The sequence below is a fragment of the Rhinoderma darwinii genome, chromosome 7 (assembly GCF_050947455.1).
Source record: "Rhinoderma darwinii isolate aRhiDar2 chromosome 7, aRhiDar2.hap1, whole genome shotgun sequence".
Taxonomy (NCBI): domain Eukaryota; kingdom Metazoa; phylum Chordata; class Amphibia; order Anura; family Rhinodermatidae; genus Rhinoderma; species Rhinoderma darwinii.
The window spans coordinates 133,590,930-133,607,116 of record NC_134693.1 but is presented as its reverse complement, the minus strand read 5'-3'; the positions used below and the strand labels follow the sequence as shown (position 1 = coordinate 133,607,116).

Genomic DNA, 16,187 nt, shown 5'->3' with positions numbered 1-16,187 from the left:
TGTGACAGGAGGCCATGATGCTTCTTTGCCCCACATCTCCTTTCCGTGATCCTTGGGTTAATTCCCCACACCCTTGTTGCCCCTATTGGGGACTTTGGGAGGCCAAGAGCGTGATAAAACTCCCAAGTTTATTATTAGGGAGTCTTAAGATGTAAGAAATGGAAATATGTTTTTACAACGACGTTTTACAGCCCCTGTAATAAAATTACATTCACAAATATGAGGAGATTTAATAAACTTCTCTCTTTGATTGCGTTCTATGAATATAAGACTTCCAGTGTGTAGAATTCTCTATAAATGTCTCCGCACAATGCTGTAATTTGCAGGGTATATACCGGCCGCACTGCTGGAAATGAAAGAGACTTCTAGGCTTTATAGAATAAGAAAGTTCTGATATATGAGTAGTCGACTAAAACCATCTTGGGGAGAGCCAAATGGCAACGACACCACTGGGATTCTCAATAAAATAGCTGTAAATGAGGAGATCTCACAGAGCGTGTGTTCTGGTATAACGAGGCACTACAGTCACTCTACCTGCAGGGGCTGAGAAGATGTACCCAGACTGTCATTACCGGGATTACTATGGTGTTATTATTACACTGGGCACAGAATGCAACCGGCTGGCAGGAGCTTTAAAGATAACAAGCAGGAATGGATAACATAATTAATATTTGAGATAGATAGATAGATAGATAGATAGATAGATAGATAGATAGATAGATAGATAGATAGATAGATAGATAGATAGATATGAGATAGATAGATAGATAGATAGATAGATAGATAGATAGATAGATAGATAGATAGATAGATAGATAGATAGATAGATAGATAGATAGATAGATAGATAGATAGATAGATATGAGATAGATAGATAGATAGATAGATAGATAGATAGATAGATAGATATGAGATAGATAGATAGATAGATAGATAGATAGATAGATAGATAGATAGATAGATAGATAGATAGATAGATAGATAGATATGAGATAGATAGATAGATAGATAGATAGATAGATAGATAGATAGATAGATATGAGATAGATAGATAGATAGATAGATAGATAGATAGATAGATAGATAGATAGATAGATAGATAGATAGATAGATAGATAGATAGATAGATAGATAGATAGATAGATAGATATGAGATAGATAGATAGATAGATAGATAGATAGATAGATAGATAGATAGATATGAGATAGATAGATAGATAGATAGATAGATAGATAGATAGATAGATATGAGATAGATAGATAGATAGATAGATAGATAGATAGATAGATAGATAGATATGAGATAGATAGATAGATAGATAGATAGATAGATAGATAGATAGATAGATAGATAGATAGATAGATAGATATGAGATAGATAGATAGATAGATAGATAGATAGATAGATAGATAGATAGATAGATAGATAGATAGATATGAGATAGATAGATAGATAGATAGATAGATAGATAGATATGAGATAGATAGATAGATAGATAGATAGATATGAGATAGATAGATAGATAGATAGATAGACAGACAGACAGACAGATAGATAGATAGATAGATAGATAGATGATAGATAGATAGATAGATAGATAGATAGATAGATAGATAGATAGATAGTTTATATATATATATATATATATATATATGCACACAGTATATATATATATAGATATGACAGTTAGATATATATGAGATAGATAGATAGATAATTTAATTTTAATTAGTTTAATGCCGGTTCCTACCATCCCCAAGAATATGTAGGCTTAGCCCCAGTTCTGGGTGTATGTGCAGAGTAGGTTCCCACCTCATAGAGGCCGCCTTGTCGTGGCCGGTGGGCTCACACAACTTGATCAAAATGTGCGCTATGAACCTCCCTATTGTAAGTAGATTTAGCAGTAATGCATATTTATTTATATTTAGTGGCTTAGGTGGCATTAATGTTCGCAGTGTGCTGTCGCCATTTTCTTGTGTGCTGTATATATTTGCAGTCACGGGCGTTCTTGCACCTGTATACACGTTTTGTTTCATTTTGTTTGAATGTGCTGTTCAAACTTTTGTGTTGTTCCTCTAAGAGAGGAATCCACGGCCAGATCATTGGCAATGGGGCTTCCGCTCAAGGAGTAGCCACTAATTCTGAAACAGGGAACCATCAGGTCCCTGCTTCAGAATTAGTTCAGAGCGGAGGAGCAGAGGGATCTCCTCCGCACGCCGAGGACTCCGCAGGCACAGCGCTACTGTAAGCGCCATGCTCAGGAAGCCCTTGACGGTACTGTTCATATATGAACAGTGCCGTCAGTGGCTACTCCTTGAGCGGAATCCCCGTTGCCGACTCTGGCCGGGGATTCCTCTCCAAGAGTAGCCACTGACGTCACTGTCCACATATGAACAGTAACATCAAGGGCTTCCCCGAGCACAGCGCTTACAGTAGCGCTGTGCCTGCGGAGTCCTCGGCGTGCGGAGGAGATCCCTCTGCTCCTCCGCTCTGAACTAATTCTGAAGCAGGGACCTGATGGTTCCCTGCTTCAGAATTAGTGGCTACTCCTTGAGCAGAATCCCCATTGGACACCGCCCGGAATCTGGGACTGTCGCGCAGAATCCAGGACGGTTGGGAGGTATGTATATATGAGATAGATAGTTACAAGATAGATCTGGTCCACACTAAGGCCTCATGCACACGACCGTGTTTTTGCGGCCGCAATTCCCCCGAAAATCCACGGGAGAATTGCGGCCCCATTCTTTTCTATGGGGCCGTGCACACGACCGTAGTTTTTGCTGTCCGTGCACGGCCCAGGAGCCCGGACCGCAGAAAGAACGGGCATGTCTTATTACGGCCCGGTTCTGCGGTCCGGGCTCATTGAAAACAATGGCCGCGGCCATGTGCATGTCCCACGATTTGCGGGCGGCCTGCGGCTGACAGTCCGCTGACAGTCCGCAGCCGGCCGACCCGAAAATCACGGCCGTGCACACGGCTACGGTCGTGTGCATGAGGCCTAAGGCTATAGATCATTCACACCTGTAATAATGTTATTGATCTATACAATCAGCCTGTGGGCGCAGGGACCAGTGGTTGTCACAACACAGATCAATGCTTCCTCTAACATACACGGGGGACAATGTACATATTCTGTCTGACTGGACGGACACAAACAATACAATGACAAGTACCAGCGTGACGGACAGAGGTTATATGAGGCAATGTGTCAGAATATAAAGACGTGTGTAAAAGCAAAACCTGTTAAACCTCAATGACATAATAATCACCATGACCTGCCTAAGTAGAGTCGTGTGTTAGTGAACCTTCCCTTATCCCTACCAATCCTTCCACCCCCACCTTTAGGAAAAAGACACGTGACACCGAGGTTGGATGTGAAATGGCCACAGCAGCCGTTTTATTAATTTCACAGTTTTATAAAAACAATTTAAATCCGAAACGTTCGGATAACTAATTAGGAATCCACCAGAGAATTCCTCCTAATAATTCACATGACCCAACATGGGTCAGAATCATAAATAACAATTTTAACGTTAACATTAGACCGAGCAGGGGAAGTCCTTGAAGCCATTTTAGATATTCCTTTTTTACACACCCCGAGTTAGCCATCTGCAACCACCACCAACCAATTACCTCCAGCCGTAAACCAGCTCGGAGGCACCGCTCACCTCTGCAGATGGCTCCAACCACCAGAAGACCACTTCAAAGGGATAACACCCTATGAAGCCTTCAAGTGATATACCTTCCACCAGAAGACCACTTCAAAGGGATAACACCCGATGAAGTCTTCAACCATGTACCTTTTTTGGGGGATGCATACCCCCGATGCGACCCCCCCACCATTTTGTACTGACTGGCCTCAAGGACTCCCCCCGCCAGCTGCCATGACACCAGGACCTACTCCGAATGAAAAGAAAAAACATGTTAAATAAGCACACAATAAAATTACAACACTCATAGACGGACTTAATAAGGACCACAAGGGATAACAAACAAATGGGCGGGAGGGTGGGAGCTTACTTGTGTGAGTGTTACTTCTCCCGCTGCTTCCGGCTCACTGCCGAAAACAGCGGGAAGCTACCTAACGGCCCCTAACTCCTCCCTGTCCCTCCTCCACCTACTCCTCCTAACTTTCCCTCAGACTTAACCCTTTCCCTCCTAGGGCTGTCATGGAGGCTTCCCTCCTAAGCCCTGCAGGCTGCGTCCAGCCTCTTCTTGACCTGCCTAAGTAGAGTCGTGTGTTAGTGAACCTTCCCTTATCCCTACCAATCCTTCCACCCCCACCTTTAGGAAAAAGACACGTGACACCGAGGTTGGATGTGAAATGGCCACAGCAGCCGTTTTATTAATTTCACAGTTTTATAAAAACAATTTAAATCCGAAACGTTCGGATAACTAATTAGGAATCCACCAGAGAATTCCTCCTAATAATTCACATGACCCAACATGGGTCAGAATCATAAATAACAATTTTAACGTTAACATTAGACCGAGCAGGGGAAGTCCTTGAAGCCATTTTAGATATTCCTTTTTTACACACCCCGAGTTAGCCATCTGCAAACACCACCAACCAATTACCTCCAGCCGTAAACCAGCTCGGAGGCACCGCTCACCTCTGCAGATGGCTCCAACCACCAGAAGACCACTTCAAAGGGATAACACCCGATGAAGCCTTCAAGTGATATACCTTCCACCAGAAGACCACTTCAAAGGGATAACACCCGATGAAGTGTTCAACCATCTACCTTTTTTGGGGGACGCATACCCCCGATGCGACCCCCCACCATTTTGTACTGACTGGCCTCAAGGACTCCCCCCGCCACAGCGAAACAGGCCTTGACCACCTTAAGCCTGTGAGTTCCGCCACACCACCACCGCCCTTTCAATTCCTTCTGCTATTGCCAAGCTCCACAGATCAATACCAACCTCGGTCAAATGAACCCCATCGCTCCTCCAGTAGTTCCCCACTCCTGACTCCAAATCCCTGTGCCGCACGCAAATGCCCCCGTTTTTGGCTACAAATTGGGACACCGCACGATTAACCTTAATGCGAGCCTTATTGACTCTTTCCACTGACCTAGCCAGCCGCCAATGTTTTCTTGGGACAATGTCCGACCACACAATTACCAACCTGGGATAAGAAACCCACAAACACAACATATCGTGTTTAATATCCCGCACCAACTCACGAAAGGGGCGGACTCCCAAGTCATTCCCACCCACGTGCAAGACCAAGACCTCCGGGACCCTATCAAGCCGGGCATATGTCTGGAATTCCGCTAAAACCCTGCTCCATGACATACCTCTAAATCCCAGCCAATGCAAAACCGCATCCTGTCGCGGAATGCGCAACTGGCGACCGTCCGGGCGGACGTCCGCCCTCAAAGCCCCCCAATGCACGTAAGAGTGGCCCAGCAACCACACCAAACACGGAGGTGGATCTGAAACGGAAAAGAAAGTTAGATACCACTACACAAACATTCTTGTAAGCGCTAACGGCAAAACTCATAACAGATGAGGGCGGACATAAGACCTAAATCTGTTGGACTCCCAACGACCGATGCGCCGCACCCCTTCATCATCCAACCCCCAGCGCCCTGCTTCTGTTGCTGCGCCAATCCTGAAGGAATGAGATGAATACGAGCCCGCCGCGACACCGACCGCCGCCAAACATTTTTTGAATACAGCTCCAAATTGAAATCTGGACAATATGTCCTCGTGACATAGCAATGGCAACTCCGGAGACCCCACTTGTGGCTTAAAACCCCGCATGCACGCCACCGGGCACATAGCCGAACCCGGGAGGGCGAACAACACTATCAGCTTCCCCTTTCCTAATTGGTCAGTTTTTGACCGACGCAACCATACCTCCAGCCGATCTGTATATAGGCTCACCTCCCTCAGTCTCAACCCCCCTGCTTGCTTGGTACTCGGCGACACCAACTCGCCAATTCTAAATGCCCCAAAGAACGCTAAAGAAAAAGCTAACCGAAACAACTCCATCTCGGCCGAAGAACGACAGACCGATGCTAATGATCCGCCCAAAGAGCTAAGCAGAGAAAACGACATGGGCCTTCTACGATCCGCCTCGACTCTACCTCGGCGCAAACCCTTCAAAGCCTGCCCCACTAAGAATTCCTTAGACACATCCCTAAAACCTCGTAACTTAAAACCAAACGCCACCGCCAACATGAAACGGTTAACCTTTGCCAATGAAAACCCCGCCTCCCAGGCGTCCCCTAACCAGTACAAAAGTGCCACCAACCTGTCTCTATCCGTGTTGACGTCACCCAACTCTCTTACCCACTCCTCCCACTGCCTCCAACAAGCAGAATAAGCACTCCACGTTGTGCACGCCAAAGACCTTTCCACCAATCGTTCTACGGGACCGAGACCAGATCCCAAAGATGTTCCGGACAAACCAAACCGAGACGTTCCGCTCCCGGTGCCAATTGCCGAAACCGGTCCCACTGCGAGCGAGAAAGAGCATCAGCGATACAATTCCGTACCCCCGGCACATGCACCGCCACCACCCACGCGTTCAACGACAAGCACACCAACACTAAATGTCGCAACAACTGAATTACCGGAGGAGAGGACGCCGTGATGTTATTAATGGCCAGCACCACCCCCATGTTGTCGCAGTAAAAACGAACCTTCTTATCCCTGAGCCTGTCCCCCCAGATGGTCGCCGCAACCACGATGGGGAACAGCTCGAGCAGGGCCAGATTCCGCGTGAGTCCACTGGACACCCAGCTAGCCGGCCATTGACCTGCGCACCAGGACCCCCCCCCCATAAGCTCCAAAACCGCCCGCCCCAGCTGCATCCGCAAAAATATTCAAATCACTCGTATCCTGCGCTGGAGCCATCCATAGCGAGCGACCGTTATACTGGCCCAAGAAGTCATCCCATACCTGCAAATCAGCCCGATGCTCCTCCTTGAGCCGCACAAAATGATGTGCCGCACGCACTCCCGCCGTTGCCGCCGCCAACCGTCTACCAAACACCCTCCCCATCGGCATAATCCGGCAGGCGAAATTCAACTTCCCCAGCAACGACTGAAGCTCACGCAGCGTAATTTTCTTTAACCTGCAAGCCCGACGTACCTCCTGACTCAAAGCCCCCAACTTATCCGTAGGAAGACGACACTCCATAGCCACCGAATCTATCTCAATTCCCAAAAAACAAATCGTCGTTACCGGGCCCTCAGTCTTTTTTGGCGCCAAAGGGATCCCAAAATCCCTCGCAACCTTCTGCAGTGCATGAAGCAGATTACCGCAAACCGGCGAACCCCCCGGGCCGACGCACAAGAAATCGTCCAAGTAATGTATCAACGAATCGACCCCGGCTACACCCTTCGTCACCCACTCCACGAAGCTACTAAACGCCTCGAAGTATGCGCAAGAAAGGGAACACCCCATCGGAAGGCACCGATCCACGTAAAACGCCCCATTCCAAAAACAACCCAACAGCCGTTGGCTTTCTGGATGAACTGGCAACAACCTGAACGCCGCCTCGATGTCGGTTTTTGCTAGCAGCGCGCCTGGACCCGCAGCACGAACTAACCCCACCGCCTTATCGAATGAGGTATACACTACGGAGCACAACTCATGATCAATCCCGTCATTTACCGACGAACCCTTGGGAAACGATAAATGCTGAATCAAACGAAATTTTTGGGGCTCGCGCTTTGGAACAATACCCAATGGGGACACCACTAAATCTTTTATTGGCGGATCAACAAAAGACACCCCCATGCGACCTAACGAAACTTCTTTAAACAATTTTTCCGACACGACCTCAGCATGCAAATAGGCCGATTTAAGGTTCCTCCGCGTAACCGGGACCTCATAAGGAGGCGGAGGAATAGTAAAACCAACACAAAACCCTTCGTAAAGCAACTTGGCCGCAGCCCTATCCGGATACTCATTTAGATAAGGGGCCATCCTTTCCACCCTCACCGGTGACAGCCCCTTGACCAGCCGAGGAGGACTGGTTCCCTGACCTCTTTTTTCGCATACATTTTGCCGCCCCGTGGGATGCACCATTACACTCTGAACACACATGCTTGAACTTGCACGTGGCCCCGAACTTACACTGGCCATCGTTGAATTGCCAGCAGAATCCCAACTTTGCCCCGCCGCCCTGTCCGACCTGACTGGACTGGCCCCCTTGGCCGGTGCTCCCGGGAAAGGACTGCCTAACCGGAGCCGTAACCCTTAACCAGAGAGCAATATCCTTCTGGTCCCACCGAATCGCCGGCCGAACCGCTTTACGCTGACGGAATTGCTCATCATATCTTAGCCAAGCCTGCTCCCCGTACGCCCTATGAGCCTCCCCAATGGCGTCACAATAGCAAAACAACGCCGAACAATTTTCCGGCGCCTTTTCTCCTATTACACTGGCTAAGATGGCGAACGCCTGCGACCAATTAACGAACGTCTGCGGGATAAGCCTATACCGCCGACGTTCCTCCTCGTCCTTCTTGCTCTCATCCCGCTTGCTCTTATCCAAATTGAATTTAGCAAGCGGCAGGAGAGAAAAAATCTCGACATATTCGTCCTTCCAGATACGCTCACGCACCTCCCGCTTTAAGTGCGCCCCCAACGGACCTTCAAAGCAAACATACACCTCCCCGCGAGCACAATCATCAATACGCACCCGATCGCCTTCTTTTTGGGCCTCGGTCTGTACCGACACCGCGACCGCCTCCCTAGCCGCCATCACGGGCCGCGCCTGTAACAATCCCACTTCCCTGGGGCCTTCCCAAACTACCGCCGGGGACACCTCCGTAACTACTGGCGCCGCCGCCCTATCTAGACGCCCGACCAGCTCCCGCAAGCAACCCACTAAGTCCGCTAGACCCGCGCCGTCGCGCCCGCCCGCGCCACTACCGGCCACCGATGCGACGCTAGCAGCCCCCCCGCCGACACCCGACATAAAAATCGCTGGATACGACAAAGATGGAGTTATGCACTCACCGGGCTGCACAGGCGCTGTGTTCCCGTCAGCCGGACCATCCTGCCCTCGCCGATACACGTCCAGTTCACCTTCCTCCAGCTCCTCTCTCGCCGACGACTGGCCATCCCACCGACATCTCCGAACCGGGGATGATGACGCGCTGACAGATGGGCCGGCAACCTGCCGCCCGACCACTGGGACCCAGACTTCCGACCGGACCTGTTGCCTCGACGTCGCTGCAGGTCTAGGCGTCCGTCTCGACGATCCTGATGAAGCCTGCCCCCTGGCCGGAACATCACCAGGCGGGGCGGCCGTAACTTGTCCTCCAAATCTTGCATCTGATGGGGGAGGGGTGACAGGGAGCCCGGCCTGCGACTCCCTGATAACCGCCGGACCCCGTCGCGGCTGGGGATTCCTACAAGGACGCAGGGCCTGGGAAGAGGCGGCCCTCCCAGCTGCCTGGCCTGCAGCGTCCATTTTAGGGCTCCCCCTGCGACGCCGTGTCTGCGGGACCACCTCAGGGCTGAGGCGTTCTGGAGGTCGGGACCGCCGGGAGCGACGGGTAGACCCGGCCTGAGTCACCGTCACCCCTGGCGACGCTCTCTGCCTCCTCTGAGCAGGAGCGGGTGTTGCTGACTCCCCCCCCGCCGCCATAGTACTGCCAGGAAGGGGGCCGGGGGAGGGGAGCCTGTCCCCCACTGCAACAGACCTCGTATGCCGGGCCTGACGTGGCGAATCGGCGTCCGGGATCCTGGTAAGTGCCGCCACGGTCTCCTCCAACCATCCGGGACCGTGGTGCACAGCAGTGGCGCGCAGCCGCGCAAGAATATCAGCCTCAGACATAACGCACAGAGCGGGACAACGGGGAGCTTACTTGTGTGAGTGTTACTTCTCCCGCTGCTTCCGGCTCACTGCCGAAAACAGCGGGAAGCTCCGTAACGGCCCCTAACTCCTCCCTGTCCCTCCTCCACCTACTCCTCCTAACTTTCCCTCCAGACTTAACCCTTTCCCTCCTAGGGCTGTCATGGGGGCTTCCCTCCTAAGCCCTGCAGGCTGCGTCCAGCCTCTTCTTTACGGCAAAGTGCTCTCCTATCTTATAAAGTGATGGTATATTGCTAGGATCAGTGATGATTCCCGGTACCTCCACAAATCCTCTCGGCCCCCCACTGTGCAGGGAACTGTTGCATGCCCCTATTCACTTGCACAGCTGGTGGTCAGGGTGCGACATTGTGCAGGAAAAACTCTAAGGGTATGTTCACACGTATTGACCAAAAACGTCTGAAAATACGGAGCTGTTTTCAGGCGAAAACAGCGCCTGATTTTCAGACTTTTTTTTAGCAACTCGCGTTTTTTGCGGCGTTTTTTACAGCCGTTTTTGGAGCTGTTTTTTAATAAAGTCAATGGAAACCGCCTCCAAAAACGTCCCAAGAAGTGTCCTGCACTTCTTTTGACGAGCCGACATTTTACGCGCCGTATTTTGACAGCGACGCGTAAAATAAAGGCTCGTGGGAACAGAACACCGTAAATCCCATTGCAAGCAAAACGCCTGAATTACGCCTGAAAACACTGCGTGTGAACATACCCTAAGGCTCTGTTCACATCTACGTTGGGATGCTTCAGGCAAAACGGGTCCAGTGCACAACAGAGACAAATGGAAACCATGGACACCGGATCCGTCACTATTGAAATCAATGTCAGTTTGTGTCTGTTCAGGGTCCCGTTCTGACGGAAAGCTCAGACGGAACGTCAGAACGGGACCCCAACGCAGATGTGAACAAAGCCTTAAGGGTACGCAGTGCTAAAGCCCCTTCAATCTCAAAATCAGTGGGGGACCCCCACCGATCAGATTGATGTTCCTACACACAAGGGATGATGTGCAGGCCATAATGACCATAACCTTTCCATTTTCTAATCTCGCTACTGATGTTGGCGATCATGGTGGAGAGGGTCCCTATTCTTTTTTATTACACCCCTAATGTACATATTATAAAAGTTTATTCCACGCCAACCCCTTTATAGAGTTACAGACCACTAAATGCATTTTCCATTTCTTTGAATTTTATCCTATGTATATTTAATGCTTTTGTCGGCTCAGAGCATTGATATGATGATTACAGCAAGAAGATAAGTGCATTAAATATTCCTTGTAATTATCTAAAGATGCTTTGAGGAATATCTGACATCTGAGATTGTAACATAAGGAGTGTTGGTGGAAGTGCATCGCATGTGTAGACGTATATTTATATTTAATGTCTTCTTTGTAACAGGGAAAGTAAAAGTTTTGCGCTGAAGATTTATGATGATAATTCATCTTATGTTATTCATTATTTTCATTTACATCGTATGAACTAATATGATCGTCACCCAACTTTCCTAGACTCATGAATGGCTTTATTTAATCAGTTGTCAGAGGTCTGTTGGTGGAGTCATAAGATGGCCACGTACATAGGTCATTATGTTGCAACCAATTGGTGGTGTAGCTATAGGCAAACATGTCTACATTTGAGTCCCAAATTACGGGATCTGGGGAGTAGCTATAGGGAGTGCAGAGTATGCAGTCGCACCCGGGCTCTCCACAGAATAGGTGATGGTGGCGGATCCTTATATGGGCTGTTTGGGCGGCCGCCCAGTGCCCAAGGCTCCCAGGGGACCCATGGCCGCCCAACCCACACATAAGTTTAAAAAAAAAACTATCCAGGGCTGCTGCCTGCTGCATTCTTGCAGTCATCGGTCCCACCTACTGATGAAGGGGGGTGGGGGTCAATTGCGGCATAGCACATCAGCTGTAGGGCGCAGACTGTCCGACATAGTGATGGGAGGTGCTGGAGTCTCCGACAGTCTCCTCCTCTGTGCTGCTGTGCACTGTCCCTTTGGTCTAAACCTCCAGCAGCTGCTTGATAACAGCAAGACTGCAACTAGGGGGTGAAGGACCTGTGGTGACATCACAGTCACATGATCAAGGTCCGGGAGGCTGTACCAGAACACAAGCTCCGCAGAGGATGAGCTCTGGTAAGTGTGTGTGTATATATAGCCAACATAATGTAAGTCTACATAGTGTGCGTGTATAGTGAACATAGTGTAAGTCTATATAGTGTGTGCTGTGTGTATAGAGTTTATAGTGTGTTAAATGTGTGTGTGTGTGTGTATATTCCATATATGTGTGTATAGTGCATATATTGTATAGTGTGTGCTGTGTGTATAGTGTAAGTCTATATAGTGTGTGCTGTTTGTATAGAGTTTATAGTGTGTATAATGTAAGTCTATATAGTGTAAGTGTGTGTGTGTGTGTGTGTGTGCGGTTTGAATAAATAGTGTGTGCTGTTAGTGTGAACTGTATATAGGGTGTTTCGCTTCTAAATTTTTGTGTGTGAAATTATTTCCCACCCATAGAGGGCTCTGCAGTCAGTCAGATTCTCAGAACCCTACTTGCAGTATAATCCCCCCCCCCCCCCCGTAAAGCCCTTAGTAGTTATTATACTGCTAGGGGGGTAAGAGCGTCTGAATGACTGCTGAGGTTTCTATGGGGGGATAACTCCCCCCCACTCCAACAGCCATAAAAGTCAGATGCTCAGACCCACCCATAGAGCACTCCGCAGTCAGTCAGACGCACTGACCCCCCCCCCCCCCCCCCGTTGCATTATAATCCCCTCATATAGCCCTCAGGAGTTATTTTACTGCAAGGGGAGGGGTGTCTGACTGCTGAAATTTTTAAATTGACATTTCATAGTGACATGTCAAAAGTTCTGATCAGTGGGGGTCCGAGCACTGAGACCACACCAATTGCTAAAACAAAGTGGCAGAAGCTCTCCGATCTTTTCTCTGATAGCCGAGCAAGCGGTGTACGGGCACAACAGAAAGTCTATAAGTCCCTACACCGCTCCGAGGAAAGACGATCAGAAATTAAGTGGAACAGCGCTCACCGAGCACTTCTGCTGTGCTCGGACCCACATTGATCAAAACTTCTGACATATCACTATGACACCCCAAAAGTTTTTTTAAAGTTTAGTTACCCCTTTGGGGACTGAATTTATTGGTCTGAGTTAATGTATGGGCCTGGGGTCTTAATTTGCTTAGGAGTTTGGTCTGGGGTATAAAACAATTTAGGGTGTTTCGTTTCTGAATTTTTGTGTTGCTATAGATGCTGAAAATGGCTGCAGAATCGGGGGGCAAAGATTTCTCATCAGTCATCAGGAGAAGTCGCCATAGTGGTCTGTGTCAGATAGAGAAGAGAACGACTCCCATCAGAGAAGACGTCACTTGTGAGTCCTTGAATTTGTAGATCTGTCCCCTCTCCTGACATGTCTGTTGTAGGAAATCCTTGTATTCTATAAGAAGTTTTTGTGTACCCAGGACTAATAGACAAATGCGTGTTACCATTCCCATTGTCAGGAGGATGTGTCCCTACACAGTGTGATACTGTCAGCGATGGTTGGAGACTGTCAGTATGTAGGGACACAGCCCTTTGACAAGGGGAATTGTAACAGTCATTTGTCAATGCTCGCACAGAAAGGTGGTGTTTAATATAGACACGACGTGGCAGGGCGGTGATGGAGAGGGGGGCCCAAGCTTGTGGAACCTATGGTCTACTTAATCCGCCACCTGGTGATCATTTTCTGATCGCTGGGGGCCGCACTGCTGGGACCCCCACCAATCGAGAGAATGGAAGTTTCGAACCCCCAGATCCTCAATGCAACCCCCACATTGAGGAGGAGCTTGCATGGAGCAGCGGTCAAGCATGTTCCCACCGTTCCATTCAATGTCTCTGAGAATGACAGAAACAGCGGAGCGCTGCACTCGGCTGTTTCCGTTATTTCCATAGACCTTCAATGGAACAGTAGTGCGCGTGCTCGACCGCCGCTTCATTCAAGCTCCTCCTCACTGCGGTCAAGCATTGAGGAAGAATGGAGGTTTGGGAACCCCGTTTTCTCGATCGGTAGGGGTATTAGCATTGGAGCCCCACTATCCTGTCGATAGTTGATAATTGACCATTCTGGGAAATCCGTTTTCTGGTGCAATTGTATTGCAAAGAATGGTGTTTGGTATGAACACAATTCCTCCTGTCTGAGATGGAGATCCCTCAACATTTGTTAATTGCCAGGAGGCATGGTTTTAAGTCCAAAGGCAGCTAATTTATTAAATTCCCTAACTGGTGTATGCCTGGTTATGGGGTACGATGCACGCTTTAGGCTCTGTTCACACTGCTTGCACGTTTGAATTGTGCCATCAAATGTATACCCCACACTTATGCAACAGTTGCATACGTCTGCCACTAACCCCTTCCCGACAGTCAACGTAACTGTACGTCATGACCGGGAAGAGGGAGTATAGAACGATCTCTCGTGCTGAGCCCACCCCATACCCAGCGGGTGTCAGCTGATCTACCCAGCGGGTGTCAGCGGATCTACCCAGCGGGTGTCAGCTGATCTACCCAGCGGGTGTCAGCGGATCTACCCAGCGGGTGTCAGCGGATCTACCCAGCGGGTGTCAGCTGATCTACCCAGCGGGTGTCAGCTGATCTACCCAGCGGGTGTCAGCTGATAACTCCAATCACAGCCGTTTAATCAAATACTTTACCCATTTTCCCCTAAAGTAATGTAAAAAATGTAAAAATAATTGGCACTGCCACATCCGTAAAAGTCTGAACGATCACAATATAACATTATTTATCCCGCACGATGAACGCTGTAAAAAACAAAACAAAGCTAAAACGCCAGAATTGCTGTTTATTAATCACTTCACCCTCCAAAAAAATGGAATAAAAAGTAGTCAAAAGTTGTATGCACCCCAAAACAAGCCTCAGTGATTCTGACGGAAAAATAATCAAGTTATGGGTCTCAGAATATGGCAACACAAAGCATTTTTTTAAATTATTTTAACAAACGCTTTTTTGATTTTATAAAAGGGGTAAAACATAAAAACAAATATATAAATCTGGCGTCGCCGTAATCTGAATGACCCGCAGAATAAAGTAGGCCTGATTCACACGAACGTTCTGTATGTCCGTGTGCTGTGCGTGAAAACAACGCACACGGATCTATGCAACTCAATGGGGCTATTCAGACATGCGTGTTTTTCCACGCAGCGTGTTTCCGTGGCGTGAAACTCACTGCATGTCCTATTCTGGTGCGTTTTTGTGGATCATGCACCCATTGAAGTCCTCCGCGTGCTGCCCGTGATTCACGCACCAGTTGGAAAAGAAATACAGAGAAAAAAATAAATAACAAAATGTGCGCCAACACATACTGCGCTAGTGTTTCCGGTAAAAGGACTAACACCGTGACAGAAACCTGACGGAATCCATTAAAGTCAATGAGTTCCACCATTCACTGATGGCGTCAGTCATGCAACCGATCCGGCGCTTACGGTATTTTCGTTGTTCTGCTCCTCTGACAGAGCAGAGCAACGGAAACACCGACGTAGGTGTGAAGAGGCCCTAAAATTTATTCAGACATATACTGGCCGGACATATGCCAAAATGACACTTTGACATACGTTTGACTATTAAAAGGGTTGTCTCATCAGAGGCAACCCCAGAAAGGAACCGCCGCGGCGATCAGTTGATTTTACCGGGGGAAGCTACAGCCAGGCATGTAGCATTACATGGCGCCATTCAAAGTCCGCCACAAGGGGATCCAATGTTTTGGCTCAGAGGGTGGTCCTGGGTGGGGGACCACCGTCTATGATATCTATATAACCTAATTGGGTATATGGACAGGGCCTCAGGGTCGTCTTCACGAGACCTCTTTAAAGTCAATGGGTACATCGGCACAACTAGAATAATATGAAAGTCACATCCAGCGACATCGAGCCTTTGGGTATGTTTAAACGCCCCGAAAAATGGCTGAAAAAACGGAAGCTGAACGCCTCCAAACATCTGCCGCAAAACGGCCGCAAAAAAAACGCATCAAAAAAGTTTGATGCTTAAAAAACGGCTGAAAATCAGAGGCTGTTTTCTCTTGAAAACAGCGCCCTATTTTACAACTGTTTTTCGTGTGAACATAGCCTTAGCCGCATTGGTGCAATGAGCGTTGCGTGTTACAAGTAGCAGTATAGTCCTAATATGTTGACTTCTCAAGCTGCAGCCATATAAATATTCAAATAGTATTATCCAGTATCATCTATGGACTATTATTTACCTCAGAGAAATAAGCTATAGTAATATTAACATAGACTTTCACTCTTGGCTCATCTTTACTGTCTGTGATCTGAGGTAACAGGAAAGTA

General features: G+C 48.3%; 1 protein-coding gene across 1 annotated transcript in view; it reads left to right on the top strand.

Moving 5' to 3' along the window:
* Nucleotides 1-16,187, top strand: part of PRRT3 (proline rich transmembrane protein 3) — a 296,142-nt gene that overhangs the window by 90,436 nt on the left and 189,519 nt on the right. The window lies entirely within an intron of this gene.